The sequence below is a fragment of the Marmota marmota genome, unplaced genomic scaffold (genome assembly GCF_001458135.2).
Source record: "Marmota marmota marmota unplaced genomic scaffold, marMar, whole genome shotgun sequence".
Lineage (NCBI taxonomy): Eukaryota > Metazoa > Chordata > Mammalia > Rodentia > Sciuridae > Marmota > Marmota marmota.
The window spans coordinates 33,910,358-33,927,067 of NW_026000057.1; positions in this window are offsets into that span (position 1 = coordinate 33,910,358).

The following is a 16,710-nucleotide window of genomic DNA, read 5'->3' on the forward strand; positions in this document are numbered from 1 at the left end:
GCAGTTTGCTAATATTTTATTAAGGATTTTTGTGTGTGTGTCTATATTCATCAAGGGTATTGGTCTGTGGTTTTCTTTCCTTGATGTGTCTTTGTCTGGATTTCATATCACGTTGATACTACTTCACAAATAAAATTGGGAGGGTTTCTTCCCTTTCTATTTTATGGAATAATTTGAGGAGATTTGGCATTAATTATTCTTTAAAGATCTGGTAGCACTTGACTGGGAATACATCATACCATGCTTTTCTTTGTTGTAAAGCTGTTCAGTTATTGCTTTAATCTCATTTCATGATAACTGGTCTGTGCAGGTTTTCTAAATTCTCTTGGTTGAATTTGAGTAGGTCTTTGTGTCTAAAAATCTGTCAATGCCTTTTTGATCTTCCAGTTTATTGGAGTATAAATTTTCAATGTAGTTTTTAATGAGCCTCTAGATTTCAGAGATGTATGTGGAGATATCTCCTTTTTCATCTATAATTTTGTTGATTTGGGTTTTTTCACTTTCTGTTGTTTGATTTGGGTAAGGGTTGACCAATCTTGTTTATCTTTTTAAAGATCCGACTTTTTTTTTTTAAGAGAGAGAATTTTTTAATATTTATTTTTCAGTTTTCGTTGGACACAACATCTTTATTTTTATGTGGTGCTGAGGGTCGAACCCAGCACCCTGCGCATGTCAGGCGAGCGCATCACCACTTGAGCCACATCCCCAACCCAGAGAACTGACTCTTTGTTTCATTGATCCTTTGTGGTTTTTTTAATTCTCGATTTTATTAACTTGGGTCTTGATCTTTTATTTGCTCTCTTCTACCAATCTGGAATCACTTTGTTCTTGCTTTTCTAGGGCCTTGATGTTTAACATTGGATTATTTATCTGAAATCATTCTGTTTTGTTTTATTTTTTGTGTAGGCGCTCAATTCTATGAACTTTCCTTTTATATCTACTCTCGTACTGTCCCCTAAATTTTTATATATTGTATCCCTGTTTTCATTTTTTTCTGCTTTTTAAATTTCTCTTATAGTTTCTTCTAAGACCCATTCCTTATTTTAAAAAGTATATTATTCAATCACTGCATGTTAAATGGTTTGTTTTATCTTGTTATTAATTTATGATGTTATCCTATTATGACCTGTTAGAATTCAAGAAATTATTTCTATTTTTTTAATTTATTAAGACTTTGTGTCTTAATATACAGTGTATTTTATAGAAGCTTCTATGTGCAATTGAGAAAATGAATTCTCTTGTTGATGAATAAAATATTTTATAGATGTCTGTTAGGTCTATTTAACTAAATATATATTAACTACTAAATATATATATATATATATATATATATATATATATATCTCCTGAAACATATATATATATATATATATATATATATATATATCCTGAAAAGTCTTTATTTCTGTGTGAATTATGTATTGTTGAGAGAGGTGTGCTGAAATCACCCAGTATTATTGTATTGGGGCCTATAAACTTTAACTCTTTATATTGAGTGGAGTTTATTTTACATATGTTGGTATAGCAACATTTTGGGCATAAATATGTACAATCATTATATCTTTTTATTTTTTAAATTCTTTTTATTTTTTATTGAGTTTTTAAAAAATAAATTACAGCAGAATGCATTACAATTCTTATTACAGGTATACAGCACAATTTTTCATATCTCTAGTTGTATATAAAGTATGTTGACACCAATTTGTGTCTTCATACAGGTACTTTGGATAATGATGTCCATCATATTCCACCATCCTTGCTAATCTCTTGCCCCCTCCCTTTCCCTATCTAGAATTCATCTATTCCTCCCATGCTCCCCCTTCCTACCCTACTATGAGTTAGCCTCCTTATATCAGAGAAAAGATTCAGCATTTAGTTTTTTTGGGGATTGGCTAACTTCACTTAGCAGTGTATTCTTCAATGCCATCCATTTACCTTCAAATGCCCTGATTTTATTCTCTTTTATTGATGAGTAAAATCCCATTGTGTATATATGCCACATTTTTTTAATCCATTCATCCACTTTTTCTTAGATGATTCCCTTAACTGATATGAAATGACTTTTTTTGTCTATTGTGATTAATTTTGGCTTGAAGTCTATTTTTTCAGATAGGAGAGTAGGGTACTCCTGCTTGTTTTTGGTCTGTATGACATCGAATATCATGATGAAATTTCAAATGACTTGTTTTATATTATGTAGTTAGCATTGAAAGCTATTCAATAGGACCAGAAGTCAGAAGTGAGTACAAGTGATGCCAATTGGTGGATAGGAGAGTAAAAACAAACAAAAAGCAAACTATTTCAATAAAGGGTTGAGTGTTGATTAACTTAATATTTAATCATATTTTTATTCAAAGACTGTTTTGCCATGTTAATATCTCAACAGAATAGATGATGTAAGAGTTAAATGAGACAACTATAACCCCAAATCCCTAGGCATCTTGAATTTGGATACTATCACATTAATAATCCTCAATTTTCTTCCTTTTTATTCTCTTTTGACTACTACCCTCCATAATAAATTTATTTAAAAGAATTTATGAGACCCCCTAGACTATTCCAGTGTGTTTTTAAACAAGTTTGATCCCCATGTGTGTATCCATATAATTTCTAGAGCAATATGCCACCATTTCCCATTGGGATTAATGAGTCCTGCCATCATTTGGGCACCTTAACTGATGTATCAGATTTTACAATGTTGTTAGAACTTCTACAGTGAAAACAATGCAGATCTCCATATTTCATGTCATGCTTTTCCACTAAATATCCTTAAAAGGCTACTTTAAATATGTACCTAACACAGCCCTGATGGTTCTGAGTACAGTATCTCTCTTTGTCGACTGGAGTCCACCTGCAGTACCAGCTAACACCAACATTTTATTTCTATGAATTTCAGTGTTTGCCCTATCCCCCAATTAGATACTGAATTTTCTGTAAATTTATCTCAACTCAAAAGAATACATCATTTTGTTAACATGGTGTCTTACATGGATTGATTTGCATATGTTTAAACATCCTTGTATTTCAGGGTTAAATCATACATAGTCATGGAGAACAATTCTTTTAATGTGTTCTTCAATTTTTTACTAATATTTTGGTCAAATTTTTTGTATGTTTATAAGGGCTATTGATCCATATAAAATTCTTCTCTTGTACCTTATGTGTCTGTTTTGATTTTGAACTATTTCTAGCCTCATAAAAAGAATTTGGAATTTGTTATGGTTTAGATAAAAGGTATACCCCAAAAGCTCATGTGTGAGACAACACAGGAAAGTTTAGAGGTAAAATGATTGGGTTGTGAGTCCTGAATCAATCATGGAATTATTTAAATTTAAATAGTAATCCCCTAATAGGGATTAACTGAGTGGTAAATGAAAGCAGGTGTGGTGTGGCTGGAGGAGGTGGGTCCCTGGGGTCTACCTTTGGGGTGCATATTTTGTACTTGTTGAGCAGAGTTCTCGTCTTCCTTATGTGATGTCTTGAGCTATTTCTCTCTTCCACACTTTTTAACCATGTTGTTCAGCCTTATCTTGATCCCTGAGGAATGGAGTTGGCCATCTAAGGACTGAGACCTCTGAAACCATGTGCTCCAAGATAAACTTTTTCTCCTTTAAAATTGTTCATATCAGGTCTTTTAGTCACAGTAGCAAAAAGGCTGACTAAAACAGAATTATTTTCTCCACTTTGATTCTTTTAGGAAAAGTTTGAGAAGTGATATTTGTTTTATAAATATTTGACAGAATTTACTAGTGAAACCATCTGACCTGGATTTTCTTTGGTAGGAGGTTTTCATTACTTTTTCAATCTCCATACTTGTTATTTGTTCTGCTCATACTTTCTAGTTCTTTGTAATTCACTCTTGGTAGGTTGTGTATGTCTAGGAATTTTTTCATTTCTTCAATGTTTTCTAATTCATTGGTAAATAGTTATTCATAATGATTTTTTATAATATTTTGTAAATTATATGATAAAAGTCATATGATCACCTAAGTAGCAGAAAAACAATTTGACAAATTTAACCTTTTAAAGATCATTTTATCCTTTGTAATATTTAGAAAAATATTTTAAATTCTTTTTAGTTATACCTGACAGTAGAATGTCTTTTGACATATCATATTCACATGGAGTATAACTTTCCATCTTTATAGTTGTATATGATGTGGAGTTATACTGGTCATGTATTCATATATGAACAAGGGAAAGTTATGTCTGACTCATTCTACTGTCTTTCCCATTTCCATCCCACCTCCCTTCCTCTCACTCTGCTGGTCCAATCTGGTGACACCCTTCCACCCCCTCACCCTTACACCCTGCCTATTGTGAGTCAGCATCTACATATCAGAGAGAACCTTAGGCCTTTGGCTTTTGGGGATTGGTTTATTTCACTTAGCATGATACTCTGAAGAGTTCCATTCATTTATCAGCAAATGTCATAATTTCTTCTTTATGGCTGAATAATATTCCATTGAGCATATGCCACATTTTCTTTACCCATTCATCTGTTGAAGTGTACCTAGCTTGGTTCAATAGCTGGGCAATTGTGAATAGCTGCTATAAACATTGATGCGGCTGTGTCACTATAGTATGCTGATTCTGAGTCCTTTGGGTATATACCAAGGAGTGGGATAACTGAGACAAATGGTTATACCATTCCAAGTTTTCTGAGGAATCTCCATACTGCTTTCCAGAGTGTTTGCAACGTTTTGCATTCCCACAAGCAATGTATGAATGAACCTTTTTTTTGCAAATTCTCATCAACATTTATTGTTACTTATATTCTTGATAATTGCCATTCTGACTGGAGTGTGATGAAATCTCAGTGTAGTTTTAATTTGCATTTCTCTAATTGCTAAAGAAGTTGAAACTTTTTTCATATATTTGTTGACCAACCAGATTTCTTCTTCTGGGAAGTGTCTGTTCAGTTCTTTTGCCCATTTATTGATTAGAAAAGTCAATACGTGTTCATGATAAAAAGCTTTCAGCAGATTAGGTTTAGACGTAACCTACCTAAACACAGTAAAGACAGTGTGTGTCAAACCTATCATAACATTTTTCTGAATAGCAAAATATTAAAATTTATTTCCTTTAAGGTGATGGACAAGATAAGAATGTTTATTTTTACTGTTTCTTTTTAACATAGTAATGAGAGTTCTAACCATAGTATTTCAAGAAGAGAAAAAATGAGTCATTTTCATAAGAAAAGTGTAAGTAACATTGTCTTTCTGTGATGACAATATGATCATGATTGTAGAAAACCTTGATAACTTCACCAAAACACTGTTAGAAGTGATTTAGCAAAGAGCCCATACAAAAATCAACATATAAAACTCAGAAGCATTTCCATATGCTAATAAGAAGATGCACTGAAATAAATGTGAGAAAAGAATTCCATTTATAAGAACTACAAAACTTTGAATACTTATATGTAAATTTAAGCAAGGATATAAATGACCCAGATATTAAAAACTATGAAGCATTGATGAAAGAAATTGAAGAAAACAACAGTATAAAGAATGATAACTCATATTCATGGCTTGGAAAAATTAATATTACTAAAATGTCCATGATACCCAAGAAATCTACGGAGTAAATATAAAGTAATCCTTATCGAATATCAAGTCATTTTTACAGAATGTATAAAAACAATTCTTAATTTTTTATGGATTACAAAAGACCCTAAATAGCTCAGAGAATCTTGAATGAAAATGACAGAGCTGGAGTCATTACACTAGATAATTTCAAAACATCAAGTGAATATTTATAAGTGGTTATGAAGCATGATACTGACATAAAAACAGACACATTGATTGTCAAACAGGGCAGAAAATTCAGGAAATAAAACCCATATTTATAGTGAACCAATTAAAAAAATTAGTTATAGTTAGACACAATACCTTTATTTTTATTTAAGTATTTATGTGGTGCTGAGGACCAAACCCAGTGCCTTGCACATGCTAGGTGAGCACTCTGCTCCTGAGCCACAACCCCAGCCCCTAGAGTGAACCAATTATTGACAAAGGTGCTAATAACACACATTGAAAAAAGGAAAATGTTTTTATAAATAAGGGTGAGAAAACCCAATATCTACATGCAGAAAAATGAAGTCTTCTTTATACCATAACAAAAATCAACTCAAAATGGATGGAAGACTTAAATATAAGACCTGAAACTACAAAGGTCTTAAAAAAAAAAAAAAAAACCTAGGGCAAATGCTTCATCATTGGTCTGGACAATGATCTTTTTGTTTTATTTTGAAATAGGTCTTGCTCAGTTGTTTATGGCTTAGTTAAGTTGCTGAAGATGGTATCAAACTTGCAATCCCTCAGCCTCAGCTTCTCAAGTCACTAAGATTACAGACATGTGCCACCATGCCCCAAACGGGGAGTTTTGATCAGAGTACAAATTTTAAATAGAAAACAGGAATAGGTTTTGAAATCTACTGCATAGTTGGGTGAGTATAGTCACTAATCAAGTATTATACAATTCAAAATAACTACTACAGTAAGTTCAAAATGCTTCAGCATAAAAAAAATGATAGCTAGATGATAAATTGCTTATGTAGCTTTATTTAATATGGCATTATGCAATATCAAAATATTACATTGCACTCCATAAATGTATACAATTAGTATTAGTCAATCAAAATGAATTATCTAATCAACAAATAAATCTCAAAAAGTAACCAAAGCATACATGAAGTACACTTCTCTGTGGAATAACTTATTATGGTTCCAGGTTATAGTACCCACCCTTAGGCACATGGTTTTAGTTCCTACAGTTTCTGTTACCCATCATTAATTGTGGCCCAACATATTAAGTGGAAAATTCCAGAAATAATTTACAAATTTTAAATTGCACATCATTCTAAATGACATTATGAAACCTTATACTATCTTGCTCCATCCCACTTGGAATGTGAATGGTCCCTTTTCCCACAGTATTCACAATCTGCTGCTTGCCTATTAATCATTTGTAGCCTCCTTGATAATCAAATTAGTACAAAGTGCTTTTGTTTAAGTAAATCTTATTGTACTTCATAATGGTCCTAAAGGGGAGGAGTGGTGATGATAATAGCTGAAGAAAAGCCATAAAGAATTTCTTTCTTTCTTTTTATTTTTTTGGTGTATGCGCTGCTGGGGATTAAACCCAGGACCTTGTGCATGTGAGGCAAGCCCTCTACCAAATGAACTATACCCCAAACCCCGTAAACTATTTCTTTTCAATGAAAAAGTGAATATTCTCAATAAGGAAAGGGAAAATCATATACTGATGTGTATAAGAAATATGATAAAAACTATTTAAAGAACAAATCTTGTATCCTCAAAATTGTGAAAAAAGAAAAAGAAATCAATGCTAGCTTTGCTGTCCCACAGACACCTCAAACTTTTGGGAATGTAATTGTACATGAGAGCTCTTACCTCATTAGTGGACTAAAGGTTATGGCTGCAATGTGTCATAAGAGAAAAGGCACTAAGTTTTTTTTTTGTGTGTGTGTGTATACATTATAGAAAAAAACAGTATATGTAGGGTTTGGTAATATTCATGGTTTCAGGCAAGCGCTAGGAGTTTTGAACTGTATTCTCAATGAATAAAGGAGATTATTGTGACAAGAATGAATCCTAATGTGAACTATACAACTTGATAATGATGTATCAAGTTTGCTTCAAGAATTAGGAAGAAATTTAGCACTCTGGTGGATTGAAAATGATGGGGGTGCTACACTGTGTGACAGAGAAAGAATACAGGGAAACTGCACTTTTGCACTCAATTTTGCTGTGAAAACAAAACCTTTCTTGAAAATAAAGTCTACTTGTCACATTCAGACTAACAACAGGGACTGAATAAGCCTGCAGTTGTCAAATCAATTGTGCATAATATGGAATATTTTTAAAAACACTATCACATGCAAACTATGCTAAAATGCTTTAGGATGTCACAACCTCTGCACATAAAATGAGAAAAATTGAGTGTGATTGAGCAATATTAAGATTATAAATGATATTAGAACAAAAAAAAATCACTGAAAAATTTTATCACAGGTTAACAAAATTGATGATCCACAGACACAATTCAGCTGTTTGCTTATATTTCATCCTGCTGTAATTTCTTTTCATTGCAGTTGAAATTTCTTTACATGGTATGTTAGCTTCTTATCCCTGTGATCAAATATCTGAGAAAAACAGCTTAAAAGAGGAAAGGTTTATTTTGTCTCATAGTTTCAATCCATGGTGAGCTGGCTTCATTGTTCTCAGGCTTGTAGTGAGAAGAAACATCTTGGTAGAGGAACAAGATTGAGGAAGACTGTTTATCTAATGTCAACCTGAAAACCGAGAGAGCAAGATATGGACAAGACAGATGCTTTAAGGAAAACCATCAGTGATGTACTTCTCCAATTGGGCCCAGCTACTACAGTTTTCACTACCTTCCAAGAATGTTATCAAATTATGAATCTATAAATGGATTAGTCCACTGATGAGGTAAGAGCTCTCATGTACAATTACATTCCCAAAGATCCACCTGTAAACATTGCTGCACTGGGGCGAAGCCTTCAACATATGAGCCTTTGGGGACCTTTCAGGTCAAAACCATAACACATGGATATATTCTCAACCTCTCAACTCTCCCATTCTCCCTCCTTTCGAGCCTGCCTTTGACATTAATAAATCACCTGGTGTTTGAAAGCACATTAATTGCAACTATTCTTCTGAAATAATCAATTTTCTCATAGCTCTGTTCAGAAATATTGAAAAGTGAACCTGTTCTATATAAATTGTTGGATACTAAAATCCATTGGGGGGAAAAAAAGCACTTAAAACTTTGTAAAATATTCAGCCAAAAATGGTGGGGAAATTATATAGTAAGTTCTAAAATCTTGATTCTGCACGAAACTGGCAAAATCAGTTAGAATTAAATTTATAAATATTTACAACAGAAGTTTATACTAGCTATATTATTTTATAAGTGGAAATTATAAAAAAGTATCTAATAAAATAGAGTCAACTAGAAATTTTGCAATTAAAAACAAAATAATTAAAATTAAATTGTTTTATTAGAGGAATTCAACAGATGCATAAAGAGTGGCTGTGAGAGCACACATAGAAACGTTACAGTTCTGAGGTTCAGAGCAGCATGATAGTGGGGACCAGACAGCCATGATTCAGGCTGGTGCATTAGCAACTCTTTAGGGGAGACACATAGTAGCATCTCTTGCATTTTCCAGGGAGTCCATGGCCATTAGTTACCTGAGCAGTGAGTGTTACTGTTGTCCTTTATGGAGTGGGCTGTTGAGATGAGTCCTGACAAACACAAGGTCCTCTTTTGTGAAAGGTGGGGGTAGTCTGCATCTGCCATGGAGATCATGAGGTCTTTGGTTAAAAAGGCTGGCAGTCAGTCCTTTGCAGAGCAGATCACTGAGGGCTATGGTGGCACTCACAGTATGGCTCATAACAGATGATTCCTGCTCTTCCTTTCTTTATTCCTGGCCATTTTCAGATGTTCCTGTTATGCCAGTCTCCCTAGTGATCCTTTCGGTGCAGTTATTTTCTATATTTTTTTCTCCACTCTGTTGTTTTAGGTCTTAATTGGACTTTTGATCTGAGTTTGTTTTACAATTTTGCTCAATACTTTGTATTTTACTGATTGTCTATGAAATATTGTGATATCAGTTATTGAGAAAGAGGTATTGAAATCCCCCAATACTACTTTTGGATCAATTTCTTTTGTCTTATAGTTACATTAGTTTTTGCTTTATGTTTCTGAAGCTTTCTTATTAGTACAGAAGTTTCAGATTGCTGTTTTATTGATCAATTGACCTCCTTATATTATAAAACAATCAATTTTCTTCCAAGTAAATTCTTTTCTTTTAAAATTCAATGTCTGATTCTGATGTTTTCATAGTCCCCATAGGCTTCTTCTGTTTAGTATTAACATGACTCATGGCTACCCAGTGAATTCTCCAGTGTGGGATCTAGGCTCCCTCCTGTGGTCTTTTGATGGTGTTTTATTGCAAAGGAAACCCTTGAAATACTGTCCAGAGATTTCTTCTATTGCCTGTTGAATGATGAATTGAAACAATTTGCAGGGAATTAAAAAAACAAAACCAAAAAACACTTGCTCTCAGAAAGACAAACAAACATTGTCTAAACATTAGGAAAATATATTTGAATTAAACCCCTAAATTTTCTACTGAGTAAAATTAAAAAGTTAAAATTTGTTGGAAGTGCAGTTTTCATCACTGATGTGAACAAGTATATAAATCCATCTTAAATTAAGTTAATGAGCACAGTCTGTTTCATTTTCTTTGCTTAGGCTAAATAAATTATCATTTACATTAAAACCAACTGTTTTCTCTTAATTCCAACTCCCTAATATCAATATTAAAAACACAGTAATTCTTTTCAATTCACCAGACTGTTACTGAAATCTAATTATTTGTTTTCCTTCTTTATAAGATTAAAAAGTAGATCCCCACAAACAAAACCCAGTTATCTCTAAACTAATTAAAAACACATTTAAAGTTGACAGTTGATTTTAGTGTGAGGGGAAAAAAAGCCAGATGCAGCCTTATTAAAATAAAGTTTTTTTTTTTTTTTTTTTTTTTGTCTTCGAAGAAAAAAATCAACATTTGCATCAAAGAAATGGTGATTCAGCCACTGGCAGTCTAGATGGTAGCCCTTCTGCCTCTCTGGAACCCTCTCCAATCTATAAGCTCATGCATCTTTTGTGATCTACAGTGGCCTGAAACTACCAGATCTTTCTGGATGGTTCACGGAAAGAACCTAGATCCCACGCAGTGAGAGTTGCCTATGCTCCAAACTTCTCCAGGTAGAAATATGGTCCAGTGAGCTCTACCTGCTCTCTTATGCCATCTTCTAACTGGATCTGCTGTAAACTAGTGAATGACTGAGCCATATCCACTGAAGCTTACTGAGGAAAAGCCCAGAAAGCTGAGTCTGGTTTCACATGTACCCTTAAGTATGAGATTCATCACTACTCTGGTCACTGCCCAGTCCTGAAGCTTGGTCTGCTTATAGACTGTGTACTCTTTCTGTCATCAGCAGCACAGGTTGGGTGATTGTGTGCTGCAGTTATTCCATTTTATCTCTAGTCCACATTAGCCCAGAAAAGATAATTGCTATATACAGTTTCCATGTATCATAAAAACTCCCTGAGGTGTCGAGTCTTATCACTTTTTGTGCCCTCAAGTCCCAAAAGTGTTATATATGAGATAAAATAATTGATCTAGTGAGCATAAAGAATATAATGATAGGTCTTTACATGTAGATAATAATAAACCTGACATTATTACCTAGAAATTCAGGGGTCATCAAGGGCTTCAATTTAGATTACTTCATTTGGTAACTATAGAAAACCTGAGGGTAGGTTTCCTAAACTCTAGCATCATGAAAACAAGTTCTATCTCATATATGCATATATGATAATCTTGAATAAACCACAGCTTAGATTCTCATGTTTCTTAACTATCTAAGTGGTTGACAATGTACCATCAGCCTTAATTTAACACTAAATTGGAAATAATTGCAGCATCTATATCATCAGATTAAACACACTTATAGACTAGCCATATGGAAAACACAGCTACAAGAAATGGTCACCTGAAATTCAAATGCTAAATAATAATCATCATTATTTATCTTCAGGAATGAATTCTGACTTAAAGTTTATTTTAAGAAAGATCAAACTACATTACTTTAATGTTAGCCTTTCTTGCTAAAATCATATGTAAGCATGATAATTTTCAAGCAATAAATAAATAATCTGTAAACTTAAAATGTTTCAAGTGGAAGAAATGGGCAATAGGACTGAAGAAGAATTTGTGGGACAAGACTGGAGGTCCTCGATGGTTAGAGGGCAGTAAAAGGTAAGCTCTTGTCACCTGAGCTCTTGAGGAGAGGGACTGTGTCCCTATATGCACACACATATTTTATGAAAACTGTAGGGCCAATAGTGATGTCTTGAGGCATTATATCTTGGTCCAACCTAACTGAATATGAAAGGCAAGCAGTGACAAGTCAGAGAAAGTAGCTGACTTAAAGATGTGAGGCTGTTTAATAATCTCCTGGGGACTTGACAGACCAGGTCTTTGGATCTGTGGGTGTTATCGTCCTAGAACAAAACTACAAAGATAACAAAAAAATTAGGTAAGATCATAGATGAAGTGCGAATTTCTTACTGACAGGATAAGTGTATGTGAACTGTTGGTAAAGTATCTGTTTCTTTCACAAGGAATCATGCCTTAATTTTTCTTTGATTTCTTGACAAACACTGCTCTCTTGTGGACCTAGAGAAAATGTTAGTATTAGCATTTTGTTGTTCTTTTTAATTATACATGACAGTAGAATGTATGGAGTATATCTAATTCTAATTAGTATCACAGTCTTATGAATATATATGATATTGAGATTCACTGAGGTATATTCATATACATACCTAGGCAAGTTGTGTCAGATTCATTCCACTGTCTTTCCTATACCTGTCCCCACTCCCTTCCCTTTATTCCCCTTTGTCTAATCCACTGAACTTTTAGGGAACATTAAAATGCTGGATTTCATATTCCTGCTTTCAAATGCAGCCCATATATTTTTTTCTTTCTTTTAGATAAAAGAATTTGTGTAGATTTAGTAGGTATCTGTGTATTTTCTTATGTATTTAGTTAATGGGCATATTATATTTCATTTTACTTCTGTATTATCTGGGGTGAAGACTGAGAGTGAAGACTGACACATTTCCATAAATTAGTTGAGAATTTCTACTAGTTTTCAAGTATTTTAATACTAGTATATTTTCATTTAAATATACTCACTTTGGCTAGTTAGGGTTTATTTAGTTTAGTGATTGTACATCCCAAAACATACTTAAAGACGTAAATACCTATTCTTTTTTTCTTTGGATCATAATTTAAGAAATTTCACTGGTTAACATCAGGAGAAGAGAAATGGGTCCCAAGTTTTCCTGTGACTTTAGCCTGATTTAGGAGGCAAAATAAACCCTAGTATTATGTGTAACTAAAATGAATTAACTAAAAAAACTTCAAATGTAAAAATGTTTATTTTTTTCTTTCCCAGGTTTGTAAGATTTTTGCCTAGCTCCTGAAAGACAGCCTGAGCTAGTGGAAGAGTCCAGGTTTCCTGAGAAAACTCAGTACTTCCTCCCATCTTTGAGGGAGACTCCCAACTAGCATGTAGCCTTGGGCAGGAGAGTTTTTTTTTTTTTTAGTTCTGTCATTAAAAACCTCCAGGCACATTCAGGACTGTCATTTTAAATAATTTAATGATCCAGTCTTTTTCAAAATTAATATTGTCATTATTATTAGAAGTTGGAAATTAAGCAAGATATCCTTACTGAGGATTAAGTTATAAAACAGGATGAATCAAGTTTTAGGGAAAGAGAATAAAAAGAGAGTGAGAGAAAAAAAATAGAGAGGAAGGGAGGGAAGGGGCCAAACAAGCAATGAAGCCTATAACACTTTGCAGAAAATAGCATTTGTTTCAGAAATTCAGAGAAATTTGGTACTACCATATTTAAAAATTGTGATGATACATAAAATAGTCTATTAAAGTGGAATATATTTATAAAATGAAGATGGGTGAGTGATATAAGTCAGTGGTAGATTGGTTGTCCAACACACAGGAGACCCTGGATTTAATCTCTGGTACCACAAAACAAATAAACAAGCACATGGTGAGATAAATAGGAAATTGCAGATGAAGGTGTTTTCTCAAATTCTTTTCTAGAATTTCCCAAGAGTGGGAATACATTGAAATATCAATGTAAATATCCGATCTCATTATTAAAAATGTATTCCAAGAGCTGGGGCTGTAGCTCAGTGGCAGAATGCTTGCCTTGCACATGTGAGGCACTGGGTTTTATCCTCAGCACCACATAAAAGCAAATAAAATAAAGGCATGCTGTCCATCTACAACTACAAACATTTTTAAAAAAATGTATACCGATGTGTGTAGGGGAATCAGACTACTCGATCCTAAGGTCATCAAGTATCAACAGCACATTATTTACTTCTCTTAGGCTAAACTGTGATTTATCAAATAATCTTCCAATAATTTGGTTTTTCATAGTTTTCTGAAAGGAAAACTGAAAGTAGTCCTACTGATATTACTAGTTTATATTTGATGGATATATCTTTTTATATATTAATAAACTAAGATTCTAACATGTTGATACCTTTTAAATTTAACTATAGATTTATTTGACATCCTTGAGACTCATCAAGGCAGTATATCTGTTCTCCAAATTTGAGAGCACAAACACAAACCAAGATAACTTTATTTACCTAATGTCACCCTGTAAAGAGCAATCTCTTCCATGATGACAGCTGTATTCACTGGGTACCTTTCCCTCCCCTCCTAAAAATTTGTTATAACCATTATAGTAATATCCATGTCTTGTATTTATTTCTACTCTTAAGCAATTTAGAGCAAAATTAGCTAAGTGTTTTCAGTTCTAAGAGAACTTCTATCAGAGGTTTAAATAATTGAGTAGAAAAAATAGTGAATCCAAACAGTAAATATGATCCAGAAGAACAACAAAAATTATTCCTCTTATCTATCTGTACCATATACCCTTTTACCAACATTTCTCCTTTTAACATCCACCTCTAGTCTCCCACTCCCTAGCTTCCCAACATGTTACTCTTAAGCTAAGTTCAACATTTTTAGATTTCACTTGTAAGTGAAATCAGAGCATTTGTTCCTCTGTGTCTGAGATATTTCACTTAATATATTATCCTTTGGACTCAACCTCATTATCACAATTGACAGAAATTTCCTGATTTTTTAAGACTGAATAACACACACACACATACATACATACATATATCTCATGTATGTTTGTGTATATATATGTGTGTATATATACATATATGTATGTATGTATGTATATAAATACAGACAGGATGTTTCCATGCCTTGGCTATTGTGAGTGGTGCTGAAATAAACATGGAGTGCATTCTCTTTCACATATTGATTGGTATGACTTAGATATGAAGTGCCCCTCCAAAACTCATGTGTTAGACAATCCAAGAAAGTTTGTAAAGTGAAATGACTGAGCTATGAGAACCTTAACCTAATCAATACATTAATCCAGTTTAATGGATTATCTGGGTGGTAACCATAGGTGGGTAGGGTATGGCTGGAGGAGGTAGGTCATTGGAGATGTACTTTTGGGATATATGTTTCGTCCCTGGTGAGGGGAGCACTCTCTTTTCTTCCTTGTGGCCACGTCCTGAACCACTTTCATCAACCACTTCCTTTCACTGTGAGGTTCTGTCTCATCTTGGGTACAGAGCAATGGAATTGGCCGTCTATGAACTGAGACCTCTGAAATCATGACTGCCAAATAAATGTTTATCCTCTAAAATTCTTCTTCCTAGGTCTTTTGATCATAGTGACAAAAAAGCTGACTAAACTCTGATTTCATTTTCTTTGAGTTTATATACTATAATGAAATGGCTGGATCATACGATAATTCTATTTTGGGGAGTTTTGAAGAACCTGCATACTGTTACTATAGTTAATAATGTATTTTGCATTTCAAAATAGCTAAATGTGAGAATTATAAGTGTTTTCACCACAAGGAAAGGAAGATTACTTGAGTTGTTGGTTATTGCTAATTACATTGATTTGATCATTCCACAGTCTATACATGTAGGAAAACATCTATTTGAGGTCAGGTGCAGTGGTGCATTCCTGTAATCCCAGCAGCTCCAGAGGCTGAGGCAGGAGGATTGCGAGTTCAAAGCCAGTCTCAGCAATTTAGTGAGAACCTAAGGAATTTATTGAGACCCAGTCTCTAAATAAAATATAAAGAGGGTTGGGATATGGCTCTGAGGTTAAGCACCCCTGGGGTCAATCCCTGGTAGCAAACAAACAAAATACCAAAAAAAAAAAATATCTATTTGAAGCTCATAACTATATACAGTTATCTTTCAGTTAAAAATAAAACTTTAAAAAAACAACACCATATCAAAAACCAGCACACTTATGCCAAATTTCTTATAACTTTCTGAAGCTATATCTTTAGCAATTAGACTTCTGAAAATTGAATATTGGATTAAGAATTGGAAAATATTAAAATAGTCCACTTATCAAATACATTATTTTAAACCCCATAAAAAATCGCTTCTCGGCCTTTTGGCTAAGATCAAGTGTAAACCCCATAAAATACTAGGACTTGAAAAAATTTATGTGACAGCACAATGATTAAACTCATTCTTTATCTTTCTAAAAAGGAAAAAAAGAAAACACAAAGAAAGTCATCAGTTGACTTAGAAATTCAGTTTCTCTACAGGCTCCACCTTTTAAAAATTTCAATTAACTTTATGCTATAAGATCAATTTTGTTGTATCCGGGTAGTTAACAAGAAGGGAAATGGTAGAGGGCAAGATGCTATTGGCAAAGAACTTGCCAAAGTCGGTAGAAAACTTTTAATGAGAATCCTAATGTTCCAAAATAATTCATAAACTTGGCAAAGTAGCATCTTGGGAATAATTTAGTCTAGAAATATATCAGTTCTGTGATAAAGGAAAATGTGAGTTCATAAAACTGTCAGAATGTGATACAACTGAATCCTTCAATCTGAGGCATTGATATGCATGAAGGTAGCACCATGTCCTCCAATAATGACTGTTTCAGGGTTTCATATTGGATTAAATTTATATATTAATTTGTTTTT